Here is a 24869-nt window from a genome sequence, read left to right as displayed (position 1 = left end):
GAGGACATGTAGTGTGTTGTTGAGGAGGAGGAGGACGAAATGTGGTTTGCCGGCTTGTTATGGAGACCTTTGCTGAACGTGTACTCCTGAGCTGCACCAAAGGAGAGGCATTCTTTTCAGTTGTTTGCGGGCCTGCTGAACCATGCTCTCAGTGCTGTCTCACTGGGGATGGCGTTACCATTCTGGAAAGATACGTCAGCGCTACAGTCCATGCTATCAGTCAGTGAGCGTAGGTCTCCCGGTCTGCCCCAAAGCAGTTACGCGCTTGCCCAGCAGAAACTGCGACACGCTCCGTTAACTTGGCTCGTTGGTCTAGGGGTATGATTCTCGCTTAGGGTGCGAGAGGTCCTGGGTTCAACTCCCGGACGAGCCCGCTTGGCACTGCTTTGCATTCTCTGAAGCATTCGTTTGCTCTCTCTCGATGCTTGGCTTCTGGGCTCCTCTGCACCAGGGAGGTCTTTCAACCTCAGATACTGTTGGCTGTGTAGCTGATGGGAAATCAGACTGTCATCTGTGTGTTTTGTTTTCTTTAAAGAAAATGTGTATTTTACAAGTTCGTTGTTGTTGTTGAGGAGGAGGAGGACATGTAGTGTGTTGTTGAGGAGGAGGAGGACGAAATGTGGTTTGCCGGCTTGTTATGGAGACCTTTGCTGAACGTGTACTCCTGAGCTGCACCAAAGGAGAGGCATTCTTTTCAGTTGTTTGCGGGCCTGCTGAACCATGCTCTCAGTGCTGTCTCACTGGGGATGGCGTTACCATTCTGGAAAGACACGTCAGCGCTACAGTCCATGCTATCAGTCAGTGAGCGTAGGTCTCCCGGTCTGCCCCAAAGCAGTTACGCGCTTGCCCAGCAGAAACTGCGACACCCTTCGTTAACTTGGCTCGTTGGTCTAGGGGTATGATTCTTGCTGAGGGTGTGAGACGCCCTGGGTTCAACTCCAGGACGAGCCCACTTGGCCCCACTTTGCAGTCACCGAAGTGTTTGTTCGTTTGCTCTTGAAGGCTGGCTTCTGGGCTCCTCTGCACAAGGGAGGGCTATCGACCTCAGATACTGTTGCCTGTAAAGCTGGTGGGAAATCAGACTGTCATCTGTGTGTTTTGTTTTCTTTAAAGAAAATGTGTTTTTTACAAGTTCGTTGTTGTTGTTGTTGTTGAGGAGGAGGAGGAGGACATGTAGTGTGTTGTTGAGGAGGAGGAGGACGAAATGTGGTTTGCCGGCTTGTTATGGAGACCTTTGCTGAACGTGTACTCCTGAGCTGCACCAAAGGAGAGGCATTCTTTTCAGTTGTTTGCGGGCCTGCTGAACCATGCTCTCAGTGCTGTCTCACTGGGGATACGGTTACCGTTCTGGAAAGACACTTCAGCGCTACAGTCCATGCTATCAGTCAGTGAGCGTAGGTCTCCCGGTCTGCCCCAAAGCAGTTACGCGCTTGCCCAGCAGAAACTGCGACACCCTCCGTTAACTTGGCTCGTTGGTCTAGGGGTATGATTCTTGCTGAGGGTGTGAGAGGCCCTGGGTTCAACTCCAGGACGAGCCCACTTGGCCCCACTTTGCAGTCACCGAAGTGTTTGTTCGTTTGCTCTTGAAGGCTGGCTTCTGGGCTCCTCTGCACCAGGGAGGTCTTTCAACCTCAGATACTGTTGGCTGTGTAGCTGATGGGAAATCAGACTGTCATCTGTGTGTTTTGTTTTCTTTAAAGAAAATGTGTATTTTACAAGTTCGTTGTTGTTGTTGAGGAGGAGGAGGACATGTAGTGTGTTGTTGAGGAGGAGGAGGACGAAATGTGGTTTGCCGGCTTGTTATGGAGACCTTTGCTGAACGTGTACTCCTGAGCTGCACCAAAGGAGAGGCATTCTTTTCAGTTGTTTGCGGGCCTGCTGAACCATGCTCTCAGTGCTGTCTCACTGGGGATGGCGTTACCATTCTGGAAAGATACGTCAGCGCTACAGTCCATGCTATCAGTCAGTGAGCGTAGGTCTCCCGGTCTGCCCCAAAGCAGTTACGCGCTTGCCCAGCAGAAACTGCGACACGCTCCGTTAACTTGGCTCGTTGGTCTAGGGGTATGATTCTCGCTTAGGGTGCGAGAGGTCCTGGGTTCAACTCCCGGACGAGCCCGCTTGGCACTGCTTTGCATTCTCTGAAGCATTCGTTTGCTCTCTCTCGATGCTTGGCTTCTGGGCTCCTCTGCACCAGGGAGGTCTTTCAACCTCAGATACTGTTGGCTGTGTAGCTGATGGGAAATCAGACTGTCATCTGTGTGTTTTGTTTTCTTTAAAGAAAATGTGTATTTTACAAGTTCGTTGTTGTTGTTGAGGAGGAGGAGGACATGTAGTGTGTTGTTGAGGAGGAGGAGGACGAAATGTGGTTTGCCGGCTTGTTATGGAGACCTTTGCTGAACGTGTACTCCTGAGCTGCACCAAAGGAGAGGCATTCTTTTCAGTTGTTTGCGGGCCTGCTGAACCATGCTCTCAGTGCTGTCTCACTGGGGATGGCGTTACCATTCTGGAAAGACACGTCAGCGCTACAGTCCATGCTATCAGTCAGTGAGCGTAGGTCTCCCGGTCTGCCCCAAAGCAGTTACGCGCTTGCCCAGCAGAAACTGCGACACCCTTCGTTAACTTGGCTCGTTGGTCTAGGGGTATGATTCTTGCTGAGGGTGTGAGACGCCCTGGGTTCAAGTCCAGGACGAGCCCACTTGGCCCCACTTTGCAGTCACCGAAGTGTTTGTTCGTTTGCTCTTGAAGGCTGGCTTCTGGGCTCCTCTGCACAAGGGAGGGCTATCGACCTCAGATACTGTTGCCTGTAAAGCTGGTGGGAAATCAGACTGTCATCTGTGTGTTTTGTTTTCTTTAAAGAAAATGTGTTTTTTACAAGTTCGTTGTTGTTGTTGTTGTTGAGGAGGAGGAGGAGGACATGTAGTGTGTTGTTGAGGAGGAGGAGGACGAAATGTGGTTTGCCGGCTTGTTATGGAGACCATTGCTGAACGTGTACTCCTGAGCTGCACCAAAGGAGAGGCATTCTTTTCAGTTGTTTGCGGGCCTGCTGAACCATGCTCTCAGTGCTGTCTCACTGGGGATACGGTTACCGTTCTGGAAAGACACTTCAGCGCTACAGTCCATGCTATCAGTCAGTGAGCGTAGGTCTCCCGGTCTGCCCCAAAGCAGTTACGCGCTTGCCCAGCAGAAACTGCGACACCCTCCGTTAACTTGGCTCGTTGGTCTAGGGGTATGATTCTTGCTGAGGGTGTGAGAGGCCCTGGGTTCAACTCCAGGACGAGCCCACTTGGCCCCACTTTGCAGTCACCGAAGTGTTTGTTCGTTTGCTCTTGAAGGCTGGCTTCTGGGCTCCTCTGCACCAGGGAGGTCTTTCAACCTCAGATACTGTTGGCTGTGTAGCTGATGGGAAATCAGACTGTCATCTGTGTGTTTTGTTTTCTTTAAAGAAAATGTGTATTTTACAAGTTCGTTGTTGTTGTTGAGGAGGAGGAGGACATGTAGTGTGTTGTTGAGGAGGAGGAGGACGAAATGTGGTTTGCCGGCTTGTTATGGAGACCTTTGCTGAACGTGTACTCCTGAGCTGCACCAAAGGAGAGGCATTCTTTTCAGTTGTTTGCGGGCCTGCTGAACCATGCTCTCAGTGCTGTCTCACTGGGGATACGGTTACCGTTCTGGAAAGACACGTCAGCGCTACAGTCCATGCTATCAGTCAGTGAGCGTAGGTCTCCCGGTCTGCCCCAAAGCAGTTACGCGCTTGCCCAGCAGAAACTGCGACACCCTCCGTTAACTTGGCTCGTTGGTCTAGGGGTATGATTCTTGCTGAGGGTGTGAGAGGCCCTGGGTTCAACTCCAGGACGAGCCCACTTGGCCCCACTTTGCAGTTACCGAAGTGTTTGTTCGTTTGCTCTTGAAGGCTGGCTTCTGGGCTCCTCTGCACCAGGGAGGTCTTTCAACCTCAGATACTGTTGGCTGTGTAGCTGATGGGAAATCAGACTGTCATCTGTGTGTTTTGTTTTCTTTAAAGAAAATGTGTATTTTACAAGTTCGTTGTTGTTGTTGAGGAGGAGGAGGACATGTAGTGTGTTGTTGAGGAGGAGGAGGACGAAATGTGGTTTGCCGGCTTGTTATGGAGACCTTTGCTGAACGTGTACTCCTGAGCTGCACCAAAGGAGAGGCATTCTTTTCAGTTGTTTGCGGGCCTGCTGAACCATGCTCTCAGTGCTGTCTCACTGGGGATGGCGTTACCATTCTGGAAAGACACGTCAGCGCTACAGTCCATGCTATCAGTCAGTGAGCGTAGGTCTCCCGGTCTGCCCCAAAGCAGTTACGCGCTTGCCCAGCAGAAACTGCGACACCCTCCGTTAACTTGGCTCGTTGGTCTAGGGGTATGATTCTTGCTGAGGGTGTGAGAGGCCCTGGGTTCAACTCCAGGACGAGCCCACTTGGCCCCACTTTGCAGTCACCGAAGTGTTTGTTCGTTTGCTCTTGAAGGCTGGCTTCTGGGCTCCTCTGCACAAGGGAGGGCTATCGACCTCAGATACTGTTGCCTGTATAGCTGATGGGAAATCAGACTGTCATCTGTGTGTTTTGTTTTCTTTAAAGAAAATGTGTTTTTTACAAGTTCGTTGTTGTTGTTGTTGTTGAGGAGGAGGAGGAGGACATGTAGTGTGTTGTTGAGGAGGAGGAGGACGAAATGTGGTTTGCCGGCTTGTTATGGAGACCTTTGCTGAACGTGTACTCCTGAGCTGCACCAAAGGAGAGGCATTCTTTTCAGTTGTTTGCGGGCCTGCTGAACCATGCTCTCAGTGCTGTCTCACTGGGGATACGGTTACCGTTCTGGAAAGACACTTCAGCGCTACAGTCCATGCTATCAGTCAGTGAGCGTAGGTCTCCCGGTCTGCCCGAAAGCAGTTACGCGCTTGCCCAGCAGAAACTGCGACACCCTCCGTTAACTTGGCTCGTTGGTCTAGGGGTATGATTCTTGCTGAGGGTGTGAGAGGCCCTGGGTTCAACTCCAGGACGAGCCCACTTGGCCCCACTTTGCAGTCACCGAAGTGTTTGTTCGTTTGCTCTTGAAGGCTGGCTTCTGGGCTCCTCTGCACAAGGGAGGGCTATCGACCTCAGATACTGTTGCCCGTATAGCTGATGGGAAATCAGACTGTCATCTGTGTGTTTTGTTTTCTTTAAAGAAAATGTGTTTTTTACAAGTTCGTTGTTGTTGTTGTTGTTGTTGTTGAGGAGGAGGTGGAGGACATGTAGTGTGTTGTTGAGGAGGAGGAGGACGAAATGTGGTTTGCCGGCTTGTTATGGAGACCTTTGCTGAACGTGTACTCCTGAGCTGCACCAAAGGAGAGGCATTCTTTTCAGTTGTTTGCGGGCCTGCTGAACCATGCTCTCAGTGCTGTCTCACTGGGGATGGCGTTACCATTCTGGAAAGACACGTCAGCGCTACAGTCCATGCTATCAGTCAGTGAGCGTAGGTCTCCCGGTCTGCCCCAAAGCAGTTACGCGCTTGCCCAGCAGAAACTGTGACACTGTCAGATAACTTGGCTCGTTGGTCTAGGGGTATGATTCTCGCTTTGGGTGCGAGAGGTCCCGGGTCCAACTCCCGGACGAGCCCGCTTGGCTCTGCTTTGCATTCTCTGAAGCATTCGTTTGTTCTCTCTCGATGCTTGGCTTCTGGGCTCCTCTGCACCAGGGAGGTCTTTCAACCTCAGATACTGTTGGCTGTGTAGCTGATGGGAAATCAGACTGTCATCTGTGTGTTTTGTTTTCTTTAAAGAAAATGTGTATTTTACAAGTTCGTTGTTGTTGTTGTTGAGGAGGAGGAGGACATGTAGTGTGTTGTTGAGGAGGAGGAGGACGAAATGTGGTTTGCCGGCTTGTTAAGGAGACCTTTGCTGAACGTGTACTCCTGAGCTGCACCAAAGGAGAGGCATTCTTTTCAGTTGTTTGCGGGCCTGCTGAACCATGCTCTCAGTGCTGTCTCACTGGGGATACGGTTACCGTTCTGGAAAGACACTTCAGCGCTACAGTCCATGCTATCAGTCAGTGAGCGTAGGTCTCCCGGTCTGCCCCAAAGCAGTTACGCGCTTGCCCAGCAGAAACTGCGACACCCTCCGTTAACTTGGCTCGTTGGTCTAGGGGTATGATTCTTGCTGAGGGTGTTAGAGGCCCTGGGTTCAACTCCAGGACGAGCCCACTTGGCCCCACTTTGCAGTCACCGAAGTGTTTGTTCGTTTGCTCTTGAAGGCTGGCTTCTGGGCTCCTCTGCACAAGGGAGGGCTATCGACCTCAGATACTGTTGCCTGTATAGCTGATGGGAAATCAGACTGTCATCTGTGTGTTTTGTTTTCTTTAAAGAAAATGTGTTTTTTACAAGTTCGTTGTTGTTGTTGTTGTTGTTGAGGAGGAGGAGGAGGACATGTAGTGTGTTGTTGAGGAGGAGGAGGACGAAATGTGGTTTGCCGGCTTGTTATGGAGACCTTTGCTGAACGTGTACTCCTGAGCTGCACCAAAGGAGAGGCATTCTTTTCAGTTGTTTGCGGGCCTGCTGAACCATGCTCTCAGTGCTGTCTCACTGGGGATGGCGTTACCATTCTGGAAAGATACGTCAGCGCTACAGTCCATGCTATCAGTCAGTGAGCGTAGGTCTCCCGGTCTGCCCCAAAGCAGTTACGCGCTTGCCCAGCAGAAACTGCGACACGCTCCGTTAACTTGGCTCGTTGGTCTAGGGGTATGATTCTCGCTTAGGGTGCGAGAGGTCCCGGGTTCAACTCCCGGACGAGCCCGCTTGGCTCTGCTTTGCATTCTCTGAAGCATTCGTTTGTTCTCTCTCGATGCTTGGCTTCTGGGCTCCTCTGCACCAGGGAGGTCTTTCAACCTCAGATACTGTTGGCTGTGTAGCTGATGGGAAATCAGACTGTCATCTGTGTGTTTTGTTTTCTTTAAAGAAAATGTGTATTTTACAAGTTCGTTGTTGTTGTTGAGGAGGAGGAGGACATGTAGTGTGTTGTTGAGGAGGAGGAGGACGAAATGTGGTTTGCCGGCTTGTTATGGAGACCTTTGCTGAACGTGTACTCCTGAGCTGCACCAAAGGAGAGGCATTCTTTTCAGTTGTTTGCGGGCCTGCTGAACCATGCTCTCAGTGCTGTCTCACTGGGGATACGGTTACCGTTCTGGAAAGACACTTCAGCGCTACAGTCCATGCTATCAGTCAGTGAGCGTAGGTCTCCCGGTCTGCCCCAAAGCAGTTACGCGCTTGCCCAGCAGAAACTGCGACACCCTCCGTTAACTTGGCTCGTTGGTCTAGGGGTATGATTCTTGCTGAGGGTGTTAGAGGCCCTGGGTTCAACTCCAGGACGAGCCCACTTGGCCCCACTTTGCAGTCACCGAAGTGTTTGTTCGTTTGCTCTTGAAGGCTGGCTTCTGGGCTCCTCTGCACAAGGGAGGGCTATCGACCTCAGATACTGTTGCCTGTATAGCTGATGGGAAATCAGACTGTCATCTGTGTGTTTTGTTTTCTTTAAAGAAAATGTGTTTTTTACAAGTTCGTTGTTGTTGTTGTTGTTGTTGAGGAGGAGGAGGAGGACATGTAGTGTGTTGTTGAGGAGGAGGAGGACGAAATGTGGTTTGCCGGCTTGTTATGGAGACCTTTGCTGAACGTGTACTCCTGAGCTGCACCAAAGGAGAGGCATTCTTTTCAGTTGTTTGCGGGCCTGCTGAACCATGCTCTCAGTGCTGTCTCACTGGGGATGGCGTTACCATTCTGGAAAGATACGTCAGCGCTACAGTCCATGCTATCAGTCAGTGAGCGTAGGTCTCCCGGTCTGCCCCAAAGCAGTTACGCGCTTGCCCAGCAGAAACTGCGACACGCTCCGTTAACTTGGCTCGTTGGTCTAGGGGTATGATTCTCGCTTAGGGTGCGAGAGGTCCCGGGTTCAACTCCTGGACGAGCCCGCTTGGCACTGCTTAGCATTCTCTGAAGCATTCGTTTGTTCTCTCTCGATGCTTGGCTTCTGGGCTCCTCTGCACCAGGGAGGTCTTTCAACCTCAGATACTGTTGGCTGTGTAGCTGATGGGAAATCAGACTGTCATCTGTGTGTTTTGTTTTCTTTAAAGAAAATGTGTATTTTACAAGTTCGTTGTTGTTGTTGAGGAGGTGGAGGACATGTAGTGTGTTGTTGAGGAGGAGGATGACGAAATGTGGTTTGCCGGCTTGTTATGGAGACCTTTGCTGAACGTGTACTCCTGAGCTGCACCAAAGGAGAGGCATTCTTTTCAGTTGTTTGCGGGCCTGCTGAACCATGCTCTCAGTGCTGTCTCACTGGGGATGGCGTTACCATTCTGGAAAGACACGTCAGCGCTACAGTCCATGCTATCAGTCAGTGAGCGTAGGTCTCCCGGTCTGCCCCAAAGCAGTTACGCGCTTGCCCAGCAGAAACTGCGACACGCTCCGTTAACTTGGCTCGTTGGTCTAGGGGTATGATTCTTGCTGAGGTTGTGAGAGGCCCTGGGTTCAACTCCAGGACGAGCCCACTTGGCCCCACTTTGCAGTCACCGAAGTGTTTGTTCGTTTGCTCTTGAAGGCTGGCTTCTGGGCTCCTCTGCACAAGGGAGGGCTATCGACCTCAGATACTGTTGCCCGTATAGCTGATGGGAAATCAGACTGTCATCTGTGTGTTTTGTTTTCTTTAAAGAAAATGTGTTTTTTACAAGTTCGTTGTTGTTGTTGTTGTTGTTGTTGAGGAGGAGGTGGAGGACATGTAGTGTGTTGTTGAGGAGGAGGAGGACGAAATGTGGTTTGCCGGCTTGTTATGGAGACCTTTGCTGAACGTGTACTCCTGAGCTGCACCAAAGGAGAGGCATTCTTTTCAGTTGTTTGCGGGCCTGCTGAACCATGCTCTCAGTGCTGTCTCACTGGGGATGGCGTTACCATTCTGGAAAGACACGTCAGCACTACAGTCCATGTTATCAGTCAGTGAGCGTAGGTCTCCCGGTATGCCCCAAAGCAGTTACGCGCTTGCCCAGCAGAAACTGCGACACGCTCCGTTAACTTGGCTCGTTGGTCTAGGGGTATGATTCTCGCTTAGGGTGCGAGAGGTCCCGGGTTCAACTCCCGGACGAGCCCGCTTGGCTCTGCTTTGCATTCTCTGAAGCATTCGTTTGTTCTCTCTCGATGCTTGGCTTCTGGGCTCCTCTGCACCAGGGAGGTCTTTCAACCTCAGATACTGTTGGCTGTGTAGCTGATGGGAAATCAGACTGTCATCTGTGTGTTTTGTTTTCTTTAAAGAAAATGTGTATTTTACAAGTTCGTTGTTGTTGTTGAGGAGGAGGAGGACATGTAGTGTGTTGTTGAGGAGGAGGAGGACGAAATGTGGTTTGCCGGCTTGTTATGGAGACCTTTGCTGAACGTGTACTCCTGAGCTGCACCAAAGGAGAGGCATTCTTTTCAGTTGTTTGCGGGCCTGCTGAACCATGCTCTCAGTGCTGTCTCACTGGGGATACGGTTACCGTTCTGGAAAGACACTTCAGCGCTACAGTCCATGCTATCAGTCAGTGAGCGTAGGTCTCCCGGTCTGCCCCAAAGCAGTTACGCGCTTGCCCAGCAGAAACTGCGACACCCTCCGTTAACTTGGCTCGTTGGTCTAGGGGTATGATTCTTGCTGAGGGTGTTAGAGGCCCTGGGTTCAACTCCAGGACGAGCCCACTTGGCCCCACTTTGCAGTCACCGAAGTGTTTGTTCGTTTGCTCTTGAAGGCTGGCTTCTGGGCTCCTCTGCACAAGGGAGGGCTATCGACCTCAGATACTGTTGCCTGTATAGCTGATGGGAAATCAGACTGTCATCTGTGTGTTTTGTTTTCTTTAAAGAAAATGTGTTTTTTACAAGTTCGTTGTTGTTGTTGTTGTTGTTGAGGAGGAGGAGGAGGACATGTAGTGTGTTGTTGAGGAGGAGGAGGACGAAATGTGGTTTGCCGGCTTGTTATGGAGACCTTTGCTGAACGTGTACTCCTGAGCTGCACCAAAGGAGAGGCATTCTTTTCAGTTGTTTGCGGGCCTGCTGAACCATGCTCTCAGTGCTGTCTCACTGGGGATGGCGTTACCATTCTGGAAAGATACGTCAGCGCTACAGTCCATGCTATCAGTCAGTGAGCGTAGGTCTCCCGGTCTGCCCCAAAGCAGTTACGCGCTTGCCCAGCAGAAACTGCGACACGCTCCGTTAACTTGGCTCGTTGGTCTAGGGGTATGATTCTCGCTTAGGGTGCGAGAGGTCCCGGGTTCAACTCCTGGACGAGCCCGCTTGGCACTGCTTAGCATTCTCTGAAGCATTCGTTTGTTCTCTCTTGATGCTTGGCTTCTGGGCTCCTCTGCACCAGGGAGGTCTTTCAACCTCAGATACTGTTGGCTGTGTAGCTGATGGGAAATCAGACTGTCATCTGTGTGTTTTGTTTTCTTTAAAGAAAATGTGTATTTTACAAGTTCGTTGTTGTTGTTGAGGAGGAGGAGGACATGTAGTGTGTTGTTGAGGAGGAGGAGGACGAAATGTGGTTTGCCGGCTTGTTATGGAGACCTTTGCTGAACGTGTACTCCTGAGCTGCACCAAAGGAGAGGCATTCTTTTCAGTTGTTTGCGGGCCTGCTGAACCATGCTCTCAGTGCTGTCTCACTGGGGATACGGTTACCGTTCTGGAAAGACACGTCAGCGCTACAGTCCATGCTATCAGTCAGTGAGCGTAGGTCTCCCGGTCTGCCCCAAAGCAGTTACGCGCTTGCCCAGCAGAAACTGCGACACCCTCCGTTAACTTGGCTCGTTGGTCTAGGGGTATGATTCTTGCTGAGGGTGTGAGAGGCCCTGGGTTCAACTCCAGGACGAGCCCACTTGGCCCCACTTTGCAGTCACCGAAGTGTTTGTTCGTTTGCTCTTGAAGGCTGGCTTCTGGGCTCCTCTGCACAAGAGAGGGCTATCGACCTCAGATACTGTTGCCCGTATAGCTGATGGGAAATCAGACTGTCATCTGTGTGTTTTGTTTTCTTTAAAGAAAATGTGTTTTTACAAGTTCGTTGTTGTTGTTGTTGAGGAGGAGGTGGAGGACATGTAGTGTGTTGTTGAGGAGGAGGAGGACGAAATGTGGTTTGCCGGCTTGTTATGGAGACCTTTGCTGAACGTGTACTCCTGAGCTGCACCAAAGGAGAGGCATTCTTTTCAGTTGTTTGCGGGCCTGCTGAACCATGCTCTCAGTGCTGTCTCACTGGGGATGGCGTTACCATTCTGGAAAGACACGTCAGCGCTACAGTCCATGCTATCAGTCAGTGAGCGTAGGTCTCCCGGTCTGCCCCAAAGCAGTTACGCGCTTGCCCAGCAGAAACTGCGACACGCTCCGTTAACTTGGCTCGTTGGTCTAGGGGTATGATTCTTGCTGAGGTTGTGAGAGGCCCTGGGTTCAACTCCAGGACAAGCCCACTTGGCCCCACTTTGCAGTCACCGAAGTGTTTGTTCGTTTGCTCTTGAAGGCTGGCTTCTGGGCTCCTCTGCACAAGGGAGGGCTATCGACCTCAGATACTGTTGCCTGTAAAGCTGATGGGAAATCAGACTGTCATCTGTGTGTTTTGTTTTCTTTAAAGAAAATGTGTTTTTTACAAGTTCGTTGTTGTTGTTGTTGTTGAGGAGGAGGAGGAGGACATGTAGTGTGTTGTTGAGGAGGAGGAGGACGAAATGTGGTTTGCCGGCTTGTTATGGAGACCTTTGCTGAACGTGTACTCCTGAGCTGCACCAAAGGAGAGGCATTCTTTTCAGTTGTTTGCGGGCCTGCTGAACCATGCTCTCAGTGCTGTCTCACTGGGGATTCGGTTACCGTTCTGGAAAGACACTTCAGCGCTACAGTCCATGCTATCAGTCAGTGAGCGTAGGTCTCCCGGTCTGCCCCAAAGCAGTTACGCGCTTGCCCAGCAGAAACTGCGACACCCTCCGTTAACTTGGCTCGTTGTTCTAGGGGTATGATTCTTGCTGAGGGTGTGAGAGGCCCTGGGTTCAACTCCAGGACGAGCCCACTTGGCCCCACTTTGCAGTCACCGAAGTGTTTGTTCGTTTGCTCTTGAAGGCTGGCTTCTGGGCTCCTCTGCACAAGGGAGGGCTATCGACCTCAGATACTGTTGCCCGTATAGCTGATGGGAAATCAGACTGTCATCTGTGTGTTTTGTTTTCTTTAAAGAAAATGTGTTTTTTACAAGTTCGTTGTTGTTGTTGTTGTTGTTGTTGAGGAGGAGGTGGAGGACATGTAGTGTGTTGTTGAGGAGGAGGAGGACGAAATGTGGTTTGCCGGCTTGTTATGGAGACCTTTGCTGAACGTGTACTCCTGAGCTGCACCAAAGGAGAGGCATTCTTTTCAGTTGTTTGCGGGCCTGCTGAACCATGCTCTCAGTGCTGTCTCACTGGGGATGGCGTTACCATTCTGGAAAGACACGTCAGCACTACAGTCCATGCTATCAGTCAGTGAGCGTAGGTCTCCCGGTATGCCCCAAAGCAGTTACGCGCTTGCCCAGCAGAAACTGCGACACGCTCCGTTAACTTGGCTCGTTGGTCTAAGGGTATGATTCTTGCTTAGGGTGCGAGAGGTCCCGGGTTCAACTCCCGGACGAGCCCGCTTGGCACTGCTTTGCATTCTCTGAAGCATTCGTTTGTTCTCTCTTGATGCTTGGCTTCTGGGCTCCTCTGCACCAGGGAGGTCTTTCAACCTCAGATACTGTTGGCTGTGTAGCTGATGGGAAATCAGACTGTCATCTGTGTGTTTTGTTTTCTTTAAAGAAAATGTGTTTTTTACAAGTTCGTTGTTGTTGTTGTTGTTGTTGTTGAGGAGGAGGTGGAGGACATGTAGTGTGTTGTTGAGGAGGAGGAGGACGAAATGTGGTTTGCCGGCTTGTTATGGAGACCTTTGCTGAACGTGTACTCCTGAGCTGCACCAAAGGAGAGGCATTCTTTTCAGTTGTTTGCGGGCCTGCTGAACCATGCTCTCAGTGCTGTCTCACTGGGGATGGCGTTACCATTCTGGAAAGACACGTCAGTGCTACAGTCCATGCTATCAGTCAGTGAGCGTAGGTCTCCCGGTCTGCCCCAAAGCAGTTACGCGCTTGCCCAGCAGAAACTGCGACACGCTCCGTTAACTTGGCTCGTTGGTCTAGGGGTATGATTCTTGCTGAGGTTGTGAGAGGCCCTGGGTTCAACTCCAGGACGAGCCCACTTGGCCCCACTTTGCAGTCACCGAAGTGATTGTTCGTTTGCTCTTGAAGGCTGGCTTCTGGGCTCCTCTGCACAAGGGAGGGCTATCGACCTCAGATACTGTTGCCTGTAAAGCTGATGGGAAATCAGACTGTCATCTGTGTGTTTTGTTTTCTTTAAAGAAAATGTGTTTTTTACAAGTTCGTTGTTGTTGTTGTTGTTGAGGAGGAGGAGGAGGACATGTAGTGTGTTGTTGAGGAGGAGGAGGACGAAATGTGGTTTGCCGGCTTGTTATGGAGACCTTTGCTGAACGTGTACTCCTGAGCTGCACCAAAGGAGAGGCATTCTTTTCAGTTGTTTGCGGGCCTGCTGAACCATGCTCTCAGTGCTGTCTCACTGGGGATACGGTTACCGTTCTGGAAAGACACGTCAGCGCTACAGTCCATGCTATCAGTCAGTGAGCGTAGGTCTCCCGGTCTGCCCCAAAGCAGTTACGCGCTTGCCCAGCAGAAACTGCGACACCCTCCGTTAACTTGGCTCGTTGGTCTAGGGGTATGATTCTTGCTGAGGGTGTGAGAGGCCCTGGGTTCAACTCCAGGACGAGCCCACTTGGCCCCACTTTGCAGTCACCGAAGTGTTTGTTCGTTTGCTCTTGAAGGCTGGCTTCTGGGCTCCTCTGCACAAGAGAGGGCTATCGACCTCAGATACTGTTGCCCGTATAGCTGATGGGAAATCAGACTGTCATCTGTGTGTTTTGTTTTCTTTAAAGAAAATGTGTTTTTTACAAGTTCGTTGTTGTTGTTGTTGTTGTTGTTGAGGAGGAGGTGGAGGACATGTAGTGTGTTGTTGAGGAGGAGGAGGACGAAATGTGGTTTGCCGGCTTGTTATGGAGACCTTTGCTGAACGTGTACTCCTGAGCTGCACCAAAGGAGAGGCATTCTTTTCAGTTGTTTGCGGGCCTGCTGAACCATGCTCTCAGTGCTGTCTCACTGGGGATGGCGTTACCATTCTGGAAAGACACGTCAGCGCTACAGTCCATGCTATCAGTCAGTGAGCGTAGGTCTCCCGGTCTGCCCCAAAGCAGTTACGCGCTTGCCCAGCAGAAACTGCGACACGCTCCGTTAACTTGGCTCGTTGGTCTAGGGGTATGATTCTTGCTGAGGTTGTGAGAGGCCCTGGGTTCAACTCCAGGACGAGCCCACTTGGCCCCACTTTGCAGTCACCGAAGTGTTTGTTCGTTTGCTCTTGAAGGCTGGCTTCTGGGCTCCTCTGCACAAGGGAGGGCTATCGACCTCAGATACTGTTGCCTGTAAAGCTGATGGGAAATCAGACTGTCATCTGTGTGTTTTGTTTTCTTTAAAGAAAATGTGTTTTTTACAAGTTCGTTGTTGTTGTTGTTGTTGAGGAGGAGGAGGAGGACATGTAGTGTGTTGTTGAGGAGGAGGAGGACGAAATGTGGTTTGCCGGCTTGTTATGGAGACCTTTGCTGAACGTGTACTCCTGAGCTGCACCAAAGGAGAGGCATTCTTTTCAGTTGTTTGCGGGCCTGCTGAACCATGCTCTCAGTGCTGTCTCACTGGGGATTCGGTTACCGTTCTGGAAAGACACTTCAGCGCTACAGTCCATGCTATCAGTCAGTGAGCGTAGGTCTCCCGGTCTGCCCCAAAGCAGTTACGCGCTTGCCCAGCAGAAACTGCGACACCCTCCGTTAACTTGGCTCGTTGTTCTAGGGGTATGATTCTTGCTGAGGGTGTGAGAGGCCCTGGGTTCAACTCCAGGACAAGCCCACTTGGCCCCACTTTGCAGTCACCGAAGTGTTTGTTCGTTTGCTCTTGAAGGCTGGCTTCTGGGCTCCTCTGCACAAGGGAGGGCTATCGACCTCAGATACTGTTGCCCGTATAGCTGATGGGAAATCAGACTGTCATCTGTGTGTTTTGTTTTCTTTAAAGAAAATGTGTTTTTTACAAGTTCGTTGTTGTTGTTGTTGTTGTTGTTGAGGAGGAGGTGGAGGACATGTAGTGTGTTGTTGAGGAGGAGGAGGACGAAATGTGGTTTGCCGGCTTGTTATGGAGACCTTTGCTGAACGTGTACTCCTGAGCTGCACCAAAGGAGAGGCATTCTTTTCAGTTGTTTGCGGGCCTGCTGAACCATGCTCTCAGTGCTGTCTCACTGGGGATGGCGTTACCATTCTGGAAAGACACGTCAGCACTACAGTCCATGCTATCAGTCAGTGAGCGTAGGTCTCCCGGTATGCCCCAAAGCAGTTACGCGCTTGCCCAGCAGAAACTGCGACACGCTCCGTTAACTTGGCTCGTTGGTCTAGGGGTATGATTCTCGCTTAGGGTGCGAGAGGTCCCGGGTTCAACTCCCGGACGAGCCCGCTTGGCACTGCTTTGCATTCTCTGAAGCATTCGTTTGTTCTCTCTCGATGCTTGGCTTCTGGGCTCCTCTGCACCAGGGAGGTCTTTCAACCTCAGATACTGTTGGCTGTGTAGCTGATGGGAAATCAGACTGTCATCTGTGTGTTTTGTTTTCTTTAAAGAAAATGTGTTTTTTACAAGTTCGTTGTTGTTGTTGTTGTTGTTGAGGAGGAGGTGGAGGACATGTAGTGTGTTGTTGAGGAGGAGGAGGACGAAATGTGGTTTGCCGGCTTGTTATGGAGACCTTTGCTGAACGTGTACTCCTGAGCTGCACCAAAGGAGAGGCATTCTTTTCAGTTGTTTGCGGGCCTGCTGAACCATGCTCTCAGTGCTGTCTCACTGGGGATGGCGTTACCATTCTGGAAAGACACGTCAGCGCTACAGTCCATGCTATCAGTCAGTGAGCGTAGGTCTCCCGGTCTGCCCCAAAGCAGTTACGCGCTTGCCCAGCAGAAACTGCGACACGCTCCGTTAACTTGGCTCGTTGGTCTAGGGGTATGATTCTTGCTGAGGTTGTGAGAGGCCCTGGGTTCAACTCCAGGATGAGCCCACTTGGCCCCACTTTGCAGTCACCGAAGTGTTTGTTCGTTTGCTCTTGAAGGCTGGCTTCTGGGCTCCTCTGCACAAGGGAGGGCTATCGACCTCAGATACTGTTGCCTGTAAAGCTGATGGGAAATCAGACTGTCATCTGTGTGTTTTGTTTTCTTTAAAGAAAATGTGTTTTTTACAAGTTCGTTGTTGTTGTTGTTGTTGAGGAGGAGGAGGAGGACATGTAGTGTGTTGTTGAGGAGGAGGAGGACGAAATGTGGTTTGCCGGCTTGTTATGGAGGCCTTTGCTGAACGTGTACTCCTGAGCTGCACCAAAGGAGAGGCATTCTTTTCAGTTGTTTGCGGGCCTGCTGAACCATGCTCTCAGTGCTGTCTCACTGGGGATACGGTTACCGTTCTGGAAAGACACGTCAGCGCTACAGTCCATGCTATCAGTCAGTGAGCGTAGGTCTCCCGGTCTGCCCCAAAGCAGTTACGCGCTTGCCCAGCAGAAACTGCGACACCCTCCGTTAACTTGGCTCGTTGGTCTAGGGGTATGATTCTTGCTGAGGGTGTGAGAGGCCCTGGGTTCAACTCCAGGATGAGCCCACTTGGCCCCACTTTGTAGTCACCGAAGTGTTCGTTCGTTTGCTCTTGAAGGCTGGCTTCTGGGCTCCTCTGCACAAGGGAGGGCTATCGACCTCAGATACTGTTGGCTGTATAGCTGATGGGAAATCAGACTGTCATCTGTGTGTTTTGTTTTCTTTAAAGAAAATGTGTTTTTTACAAGTTCGTTGTTGTTGTTGTTGTTGTTGAGGAGGAGGAGGAGGACATGTAGTGTGTTGTTGAGGAGGAGGAGGACGAAATGTGGTTTGCCGGCTTGTTATGGAGACCTTTGCTGAACGTGTACTCCTGAGCTGCACCAAAGGAGAGGCATTCTTTTCAGTTGTTTGCGGGCCTGCTGAACCATGCTCTCAGTGCTGTCTCACTGGGGATACGGTTACCGTTCTGGAAAGACACTTCAGCGCTACAGTCCATGCTATCAGTCAGTGAGCGTAGGTCTCCCGGTCTGCCCCAAAGCAGTTACGCGCTTGCCCAGCAGAAACTGCGACACCGTCCGTTAACTTGGCTCGTTGGTCTAGGGGTATGATTCTCGCTTAGGGTGCGAGAGGTCCCGGGTTCAACTCCCGGACGAGCCCGCTTGGCCCCGCTTTGCATTCTCTGAAGCATTCGTTTGTTCTCTCTCGATGCTTGGCTTCTGGGCTCCTCTGCACCAGGGAGGTCTTTCAACCTCAGATACTGTTGGCTGTGTAGCTGATGGGAAATCAGACTGTCATCTGTGTGTTTTGTTTTCTTTAAAGAAAATGTGTATTTTACAAGTTCGTTGTTGTTGTTGAGGAGGAGGAGGACATGTAGTGTGTTGTTGAGGAGGAGGAGGACGAAATGTGGTTTGCCGGCTTGTTATGGAGACCTTTGCTGAACGTGTACTCCTGAGCTGCACCAAAGGAGAGGCATTCTTTTCAGTTGTTTGCGGGCCTGCTGAACCATGCTCTCAGTGCTGTCTCACTGGGGATACGGTTACCGTTCTGGAAAGACACTTCAGCGCTACAGTCCATGCTATCAGTCAGTGTGCGTAGGTCTCCCGGTCTGCCCCAAAGCAGTTACGCGCTTGCCCAGCAGAAACTGCGACACCCTCCGTTAACTTGGCTCGTTGGTCTAGGGGTATGATTCTTGCTGAGGGTGTGAGAGGCCCTGGGTTCAACTCCAGGACGAGCCCACTTGGCCCCACTTTGTAGTCACCGAAGTGTTCGTTCGTTTGCTCTTGAAGGCTGGCTTCTGGGCTCCTCTGCACAAGGGAGGGCTATCGACCTCAGATACTGTTGGCTGTATAGCTGATGGGAAATCAGACTGTCATCTGTGTGTTTTGTTTTCTTTAAAGAAAATGTGTTTTTTACAAGTTCGTTGTTGTTGTTGTTGTTGTTGAGGAGGAGGAGGAGGACATGTAGTGTGTTTTGTGAGGAGGAGGAGGACGAAATGTGGTTTGCCGGCTTGTTATGGAGACCTTTGCTGAACGTGTACTCCTGAGCTGCACCAAAGGAGAGGCATTCTTTTCAGTTGTTGGCGGGCCTGCTGAACCATGCTCTCAGTGCTGTCTCACTGGGGATACGGTTACCGTTCTGGAAAGACACTTCAGCGCTACAGTCCATGCTATCAGTCAGTGTGCGTAGGTCTCCCGGTCTGCCCCAAAGCAGTTACGCGCTTGCCCAGCAGAAACTGCGACACCCTCCGTTAACTTGGCTCGTTGGTCTAGGGGTATGATTCTCGCTGAGGGTGTGAGAGGCCATGGGTTCAACTCCAGGACGAGCCCACTTGGCCCCACTTTGTAGTCACCGAAGTGTTCGTTCGTTTGCTGTTGAAGGCTGGCTTCTGGGCTCCTCTGCACAAGGGAGGGCTATCGACCTCAGATACTGTTGGCTGTATAGCTGATGGGAAATCAGACTGTCATCTGTGTGTTTTGTTTTCTTTAAAGAAAATGTGTATTTTACAAGTTCGTTGTTGTTGTTGAGGAGGAGGAGGACATGTAGTGTGTTGTTGAGGAGGAGGAGGACGAAATGTGGTTTGCCGGCTTGTTATGGAGACCTTTGCTGAACGTGTACTCCTGAGCTGCACCAAAGGAGAGGCATTCTTTTCAGTTGTTTGCGGGCCTGCTGAACCATGCTCTCAGTGCTGTCTCACTGGGGATACGGTTACCGTTCTGGAAAGACACTTCAGCGCTACAGTCCATGCTATCAGTCAGTGAGCGTAGGTCTCCCGGTCTGCCCCAAAGCAGTTACGCGCTTGCCCAGCAGAAACTGCGACACCCTCCGTTAACTTGGCTCGTTGGTCTAGGGGTATGATTCTCGCTTAGGGTGCGAGAGGTCCCGGGTTCAACTCCCGGACGAGCCCGCTTGGCCCCGCTTTGCATTCTCTGAAGCATTCGTTTGTTCTCTCTCGATGCTTGGCTTCTGGGCTCCTCTGCACCAGGGAGGTCTTTCAACCTCAGATACTGTTGGCTGTGTAGCTGATGGGAAATCAGACTGTCATCTGTGTGTTTTGTTTTCTTTAAAGAAAATGTGTATTTTACAAGTTCGTTGTTGTTGTTGAGGAGGAGGAGGAGGACATGTAGTGTGTTGTTGAGGAGGAGGAGGACGAAATGTGGTTTGCCGGCTTGTTATGGAGACCTTTGCTGAACGTGTACTCCTGAGCTGCACCAAAGGAGAGGCATTCTTTTCAGTTGTTTGCGGGCCTGCTGAACCATGCTCTCAGTGCTGTCTCACTGGGGATACGGTTACCGTTCTGGAAAGACACTTCAGAGCTACAGTCCATGCTATCAGTCAGTGTGCGTAGGTCTCCCGGTCTGCCCCAAAGCAGTTACGCGCTTGCCCAGCAGAAACTGCGACACCCTCCGTTAACTTGGCTTGTTGGTCTAGGGGTATGATTCTCGCTTAGGGTGCGAGAGGTCCCGGGTTCAACTCCCGGACGAGCCCGCTTGGCCCCGCTTTGCATTCTCTGAAGCATTCGTTTGTTCTCACTCGATGCTTGGCTTCTGGGCTCCTCTGCACCAGGGAGGTCTTTCAACCTCAGATACTGTTGGCTGTGTAGCTGATGGGAAATCAGACTGTCATCTGTGTGTTTTGTTTTCTTTAAAGAAAATGTGTATTTTACAAGTTCGTTGTTGTTGTTGAGGAGGAGGAGGACATGTAGTGTGTTGTTGAGGAGGAGGAGGACGAAATGTGGTTTGCCGGCTTGTTATGGAGACCTTTGCTGAACGTGTACTCCTGAGCTGCACCAAAGGAGAGGCATTCTTTTCAGTTGTTTGCGGGCCTGCTGAACCATGCTCTCAGTGCTGTCTCACTGGGGATACGGTTACCGTTCTGGAAAGACACTTCAGCGCTACAGTCCATGCTATCAGTCAGTGAGCGTAGGTCTCCCGGTCTGCCCCAAAGCAGTTACGCGCTTGCCCAGCAGAAACTGCGACACCCTCCGTTAACTTGGCTCGTTGGTCTAGGGGTATGATTCTCGCTTAGGGTGCGAGAGGTCCCGGGTTCAACTCCCGGACGAGCCCGCTTGGCCCCGCTTTGCATTCTCTGAAGCATTCGTTTGTTCTCTCTCGATGCTTGGCTTCTGGGCTCCTCTGCACCAGGGAGGTCTTTCAACCTCAGATACTGTTGGCTGTGTAGCTGATGGGAAATCAGACTGTCATCTGTGTGTTTTGTTTTCTTTAAAGAAAATGTGTATTTTACAAGTTCGTTGTTGTTGTTGAGGAGGAGGAGGACATGTAGTGTGTTGTTGAGGAAGAGGAGGACGAAATGTGGATTGCCGGCTTGTTATGGAGACCTTTGCTGAACGTGTACTCCTGAGCTGCACCAAAGGAGAGGCATTCTTTTCAGTTGTTTGCGGGCCTGCTGAACCATGCTCTCAGTGCTGTCTCACTGGGGATACGGTTACCGTTCTGGAAAGACACTTCAGCGCTACAGTCCATGCTATCAGTCAGTGTGCGTAGGTCTCCCGGTCTGCCCCAAAGCAGTTACGCGCTTGCCCAGCAGAAACTGCGACACCCTCCGTTAACTTGGCTCGTTGGTCTAGGGGTATGATTCTTGCTGAGGGTGTGAGAGGCCCTGGGTTCAACTCCAGGACGAGCCCACTTGGCCCCACTTTGTAGTCACCGAAGTGTTCGTTCGTTTGCTCTTGAAGGCTGGCTTCTGGGCTTCTCTGCACAAGGGAGGGCTATCGACCTCAGATACTGTTGGCTGTATAGCTGATGGGAAATCAGACTGTCATCTGTGTGTTTTGTTTTCTTTAAAGAAAATGTGTTTTTTACAAGTTCGTTGTTGTTGTTGTTGTTGTTGAGGAGGAGGAGGAGGACATGTAGTGTGTTGTTGAGGAGGAGGAGGACGAAATGTGGTTTGCCGGCTTGTTATGGAGACCTTTGCTGAACGTGTACTCCTGAGCTGCACCAAAGGAGAGGCATTCTTTTCAGTTGTTTGCGGGCCTGCTGAACCATGCTCTCAGTGCTGTCTCACTGGGGATACGGTTACCGTTCTGGAAAGACACTTCAGCGCTACAGTCCATGCTATCAGTCAGTGTGCGTAGGTCTCCCGGTCTGCCCCAAAGCAGTTACGCGCTTGCCCAGCAGAAATTGCGACACCCTCCGTTAACTTGGCTCGTTGGTCTAGGGGTATGATTCTCGCTGAGGGTGTGAGAGGCCCTGTGTTCAACTCCAGGACGAGCCCACTTGGCCCCACTTTGCAGTCACCGAAGTGTTTGTTCGTTTGCTCTTGAAGGCTGGCTTCTGGGCTCCTCTGCACAAGGGAGGGCTATCGACCTCAGATACTGTTGCCTGTATAGCTGATGGGAAATCAGACTGTCATCTGTGTGTTTTGTGTTCTTTAAAGAAAATGTGTTTTTTACAAGTTCGTTGTTGTTGTTGTTGTTGAGGAGGAGGAGGAGGACATGTAGTGTGTTGTTGAGGAGGAGGAGGACGAAATGTGGTTTGCCGGCTTGTTATGGAGACCTTTGCTGAACGTGTACTCCTGAGCTGCACCAAAGGAGAGGCATTCTTTTCAGTTGTTTGCGGGCCTGCTGAACCATGCTCTCAGTGCTGTCTCACTGGGGATGGCGTTACCATTCTGGAAAGACACGTCAGCGCTACAGTCCATGCTATCAGTCAGTGAGCGTAGGTCTCCCGGTCTGCCCCAAAGCAGTTACGCGCTTGCCCAGCAGAAACTGCGACACCCTCCGTTAACTTGGCTCGTTGGTCTAGGGGTATGATTCTTACTTAGGGTGCGAGAGGTCCCGGGTTCAACTCCCGGACGAGCCCGCTTGGCCCCACTTTGCAGTCACCGAAGTGTTCGTTTGCTCTTGAAGGCTGGCTTCTGGGCTCCTCTGCACAAGGGAGGGCTATCGACCTCAGATACTGTTGCCTGTATAGCTGATGGGAAATCAGACTGTCATCTGTGTGTTTTGTTTTCTTTAAAGAAAATGTGTTTTTTACAAGTTCGTTGTTGTTGTTGTTGTTGAGGAGGAGGAGGAGGACATGTAGTGTGTTGTTGAGGAGGAGGAGGACGAAATGTGGTTTGCCGGCTTGTTATGGAGACCTTTGCTGAACGTGTACTCCTGAGCTGCACCAAAGGAGAGGCATTCTTTTCAGTTGTTTGCGGGCCTGCTGAACCATGCTCTCAGTGCTGTCTCACTGGGGATACGGTTACCGTTCTGGAAAGACACGTCAGCGCTACAGTCCATGCTATCAGTCAGTGAGCGTAGGTCTCCCGGTCTGCCCCAAAGCAGTTACGCGCTTGCCCAGCAGAAACTGCGACACACTCCGTTAACTTGGCTCGTTGGTCTAGGGGTATGATTCTCGCTTAGGGTCCGAGAGGTCTCGGGTTCAACTCCTGGACGAGCCCGCTTGGCCCCGCTTTGCATTCTCTGAAGCATTCGTTTGTTCTCTCTCGATGCTTGGCTTCTGGGCTCCTCTGCACCAGGGAGGTCTTTCAACCTCAGATACTGTTGGCTGTGTAGCTGATGGGAAATCAGACTGTCATCTGTGTGTTTTGTTTTCTTTAAAGAAAATTTGTATTTTACAAGTTCGTTGTTGTTGTTGAGGAGGAGGAGGACATGTAGTGTGTTGTTGTTGAGGAGGAGGACGAAATGTGGTTTGCCGGCTTGTTATGGAGACCTTTGCTGAACGTGTACTCCTGAGCTGCACCAAAGGAGAGACATTCTTTTCAGTTGTTTGCGGGCCTGCTGAACCATGCTCTCAGTGCTGTCTCACTGGGGATACGGTTACCGTTCTGGAAAGACACTTCAGCGCTACAGTCCATGCTATCAGTCAGTGAGCGTAGGTCTCCCGGTCTGCCCCAAAGCAGTTACGCGCTTGCCCAGCAGAAACTGCGACACCCTCCGTTAACTTGGCTCGTTGGTCTAGGGGTATGATTCTTGCTGAGGGTGTGAGAGGCCCTGGGTTCAACTCCAGGACGAGCCCACTTGGCCCCACTTTGCAGTCACCGAAGTGTTTGTTCGTTTGCTCTTGAAGGCTGGCTTCTGGGCTCCTCTGCACAAGGGAGGGCTATCGACCTCAGATACTGTTGCCTGTATAACTGATGGGAAATCAGACTGTCATCTGTGTGTTTTGTTTTCTTTAAAGAAAATGTGTTTTTTACAAGTTCGTTGTTGTTGTTGTTGTTGAGGAGGAGGAGGAGGACATGTAGTGTGTTGTTGAGGAGGAGGAGGACGAAATGTGGTTTGCCGGCTTGTTATGGAGACCTTTGCTGAACGTGTACTCCTGAGCTGCACCAAAGGAGAGGCATTCTTTTCAGTTGATTGCGGGCCTGCTGAAACCATGCTCTCAGTGCTGTCTCACTGGGGATAGCGTTACCATTCTGGAAAGACACGTCAGCGCTACAGTCCATGCTATCAGTCAGTGAGCGTAGGTCTCCCGGTCTGCCCCAAAGCAGTTACGCGCTTGCCCAGCAGAAACTGCGACACCCTCCGTTAACTTGGCTCGTTGGTCTAGGGGTATGATTCTTGCTGAGGGTGTGAGAGGCCCTGGGTTCAACTCCTAGACGAGCCCGCTTGGCCCCGCTTTGCATTCTCTGAAGCATTCGTTTGTTCTCTCTCGATGCTTGGCTTCTGGGCTCCTCTGCACCAGGGAGGTCTTTCAACCTCAGATACTGTTGGCTGTGTAGCTGATGGGAAATCAGACTGTCATTTGTGTGTTTTGTTTTCTTTAAAGAAAATGTGTATTTTACAAGTTCGTTGTTGTTGTTGAGGAGGAGGAGGACGAAATGTGGTTTGCCGGCTTGTTATGGAGACCTTTGCTGAACGTGTACTCCTGAGCTGCACCAAAGGAGAGGCATTCTTTTCAGTTGTTTGCGGGCCTGCTGAACCATGCTCTCAGTGCTGTCTCACTGGGGATGGCGTTACCATTCTGGAAAGACACGTCAGCGCTACAGTCCATGCTATCAGTCAGTGAGCGTAGGTCTCCCGGTCTGCCCCAAAGCAGTTACGCGCTTGCCCAGCAGAAACTGCGACACGCTCCGTTAACTTGGCTCGTTGGTCTAGGGGTATGATTCTCGCTTACGGTGCGAGAGGTCCCGGGTTCAACTCCCGGACGAGCCCGCTTGGCCCCGCTTTGCATTCTCTGAAGCACTCGTTTCTTCTCTCTCGATGCTTGGCTTCTGGGCTCCTCTGCACCAGGGAGGTCTTTCAACCTCAGATACTGTTGGCTGTATAGCTGATGGGAAATCAGACTGTCATCTGTGTGTTTTGTTTTCTTTAAAGAAAATGTGTTTTTTACAAGTTCGTTGTTGTTGTTGTTGTTGTTGAGGAGGAGGAGGAGGACATGTAGTGTGTTGTTGAGGAGGACGAAATGTGGTTTGCCGGCTTGTTATGGAGACCTTTGCTGAACGTGTACTCCTGAGCTGCACCAAAGGAGAGGCATTCTTTTCAGTTGTTTGCGGGCCTGCTGAACAATGCTCTCAGTGCTGTCTCACTGGGGATACGGTTACCGTTCTGGAAAGACACTTCAGCGCTACAGTCCATGCTATCAGTCAGTGAGCGTAGGTCTCCCGGTCTGCCCCAAAGCAGTTACGCGCTTGCCCAGCAGAAACTGCGACACCCTCCGTTAACTTGGCTCGTTGGTCTAGGGGTATGATTCTTGCTGAGGGTGTGAGA

At 51.1% G+C, this 24869-nt stretch overlaps 11 non-coding genes across 11 annotated transcripts; all 11 read left to right on the top strand.

Annotated features, from left to right (window-relative positions):
* Window positions 1-301: 301 nt before the first annotated feature.
* trnap-agg (transfer RNA proline (anticodon AGG)) lies at window positions 302-373 on the top strand. Its single transcript has one exon. It is a non-coding gene; the product is annotated as a tRNA-Pro (tRNA).
* Window positions 374-2044: 1671 nt separating this feature from the next.
* On the top strand, window positions 2045-2116 carry trnap-agg (transfer RNA proline (anticodon AGG)). The gene has a single exon. It is a non-coding gene; the product is annotated as a tRNA-Pro (tRNA).
* Window positions 2117-5545: 3429 nt separating this feature from the next.
* trnap-ugg (transfer RNA proline (anticodon UGG)) lies at window positions 5546-5617 on the top strand. The gene has a single exon. It is a non-coding gene; the product is annotated as a tRNA-Pro (tRNA).
* Window positions 5618-6716: 1099 nt separating this feature from the next.
* On the top strand, window positions 6717-6788 carry trnap-agg (transfer RNA proline (anticodon AGG)). The gene has a single exon. It is a non-coding gene; the product is annotated as a tRNA-Pro (tRNA).
* Window positions 6789-9055: 2267 nt separating this feature from the next.
* trnap-agg (transfer RNA proline (anticodon AGG)) lies at window positions 9056-9127 on the top strand. Its single transcript has one exon. It is a non-coding gene; the product is annotated as a tRNA-Pro (tRNA).
* Window positions 9128-15517: 6390 nt separating this feature from the next.
* On the top strand, window positions 15518-15589 carry trnap-agg (transfer RNA proline (anticodon AGG)). Its single transcript has one exon. It is a non-coding gene; the product is annotated as a tRNA-Pro (tRNA).
* A 1695-nt stretch (window positions 15590-17284) lies between these two features.
* Window positions 17285-17356, top strand: trnap-agg (transfer RNA proline (anticodon AGG)). Its single transcript has one exon. It is a non-coding gene; the product is annotated as a tRNA-Pro (tRNA).
* Window positions 17357-19031: 1675 nt separating this feature from the next.
* On the top strand, window positions 19032-19103 carry trnap-agg (transfer RNA proline (anticodon AGG)). The gene has a single exon. It is a non-coding gene; the product is annotated as a tRNA-Pro (tRNA).
* Window positions 19104-19612: 509 nt separating this feature from the next.
* On the top strand, window positions 19613-19684 carry trnap-agg (transfer RNA proline (anticodon AGG)). The gene has a single exon. It is a non-coding gene; the product is annotated as a tRNA-Pro (tRNA).
* A 506-nt stretch (window positions 19685-20190) lies between these two features.
* On the top strand, window positions 20191-20262 carry trnap-agg (transfer RNA proline (anticodon AGG)). The gene has a single exon. It is a non-coding gene; the product is annotated as a tRNA-Pro (tRNA).
* Window positions 20263-24242: 3980 nt separating this feature from the next.
* On the top strand, window positions 24243-24314 carry trnar-acg (transfer RNA arginine (anticodon ACG)). The gene has a single exon. It is a non-coding gene; the product is annotated as a tRNA-Arg (tRNA).
* Window positions 24315-24869: the final 555 nt, after the last annotated feature.

The sequence above is a fragment of the Amia ocellicauda genome, chromosome 2 (genome assembly GCF_036373705.1).
Source record: "Amia ocellicauda isolate fAmiCal2 chromosome 2, fAmiCal2.hap1, whole genome shotgun sequence".
In the NCBI taxonomy this organism is placed as follows: Eukaryota; Metazoa; Chordata; class Actinopteri; order Amiiformes; family Amiidae; genus Amia; species Amia ocellicauda.
The sequence above is the reverse complement of the archived record's forward strand: the minus strand, read 5'-3'. Positions and strand labels throughout refer to the sequence as shown.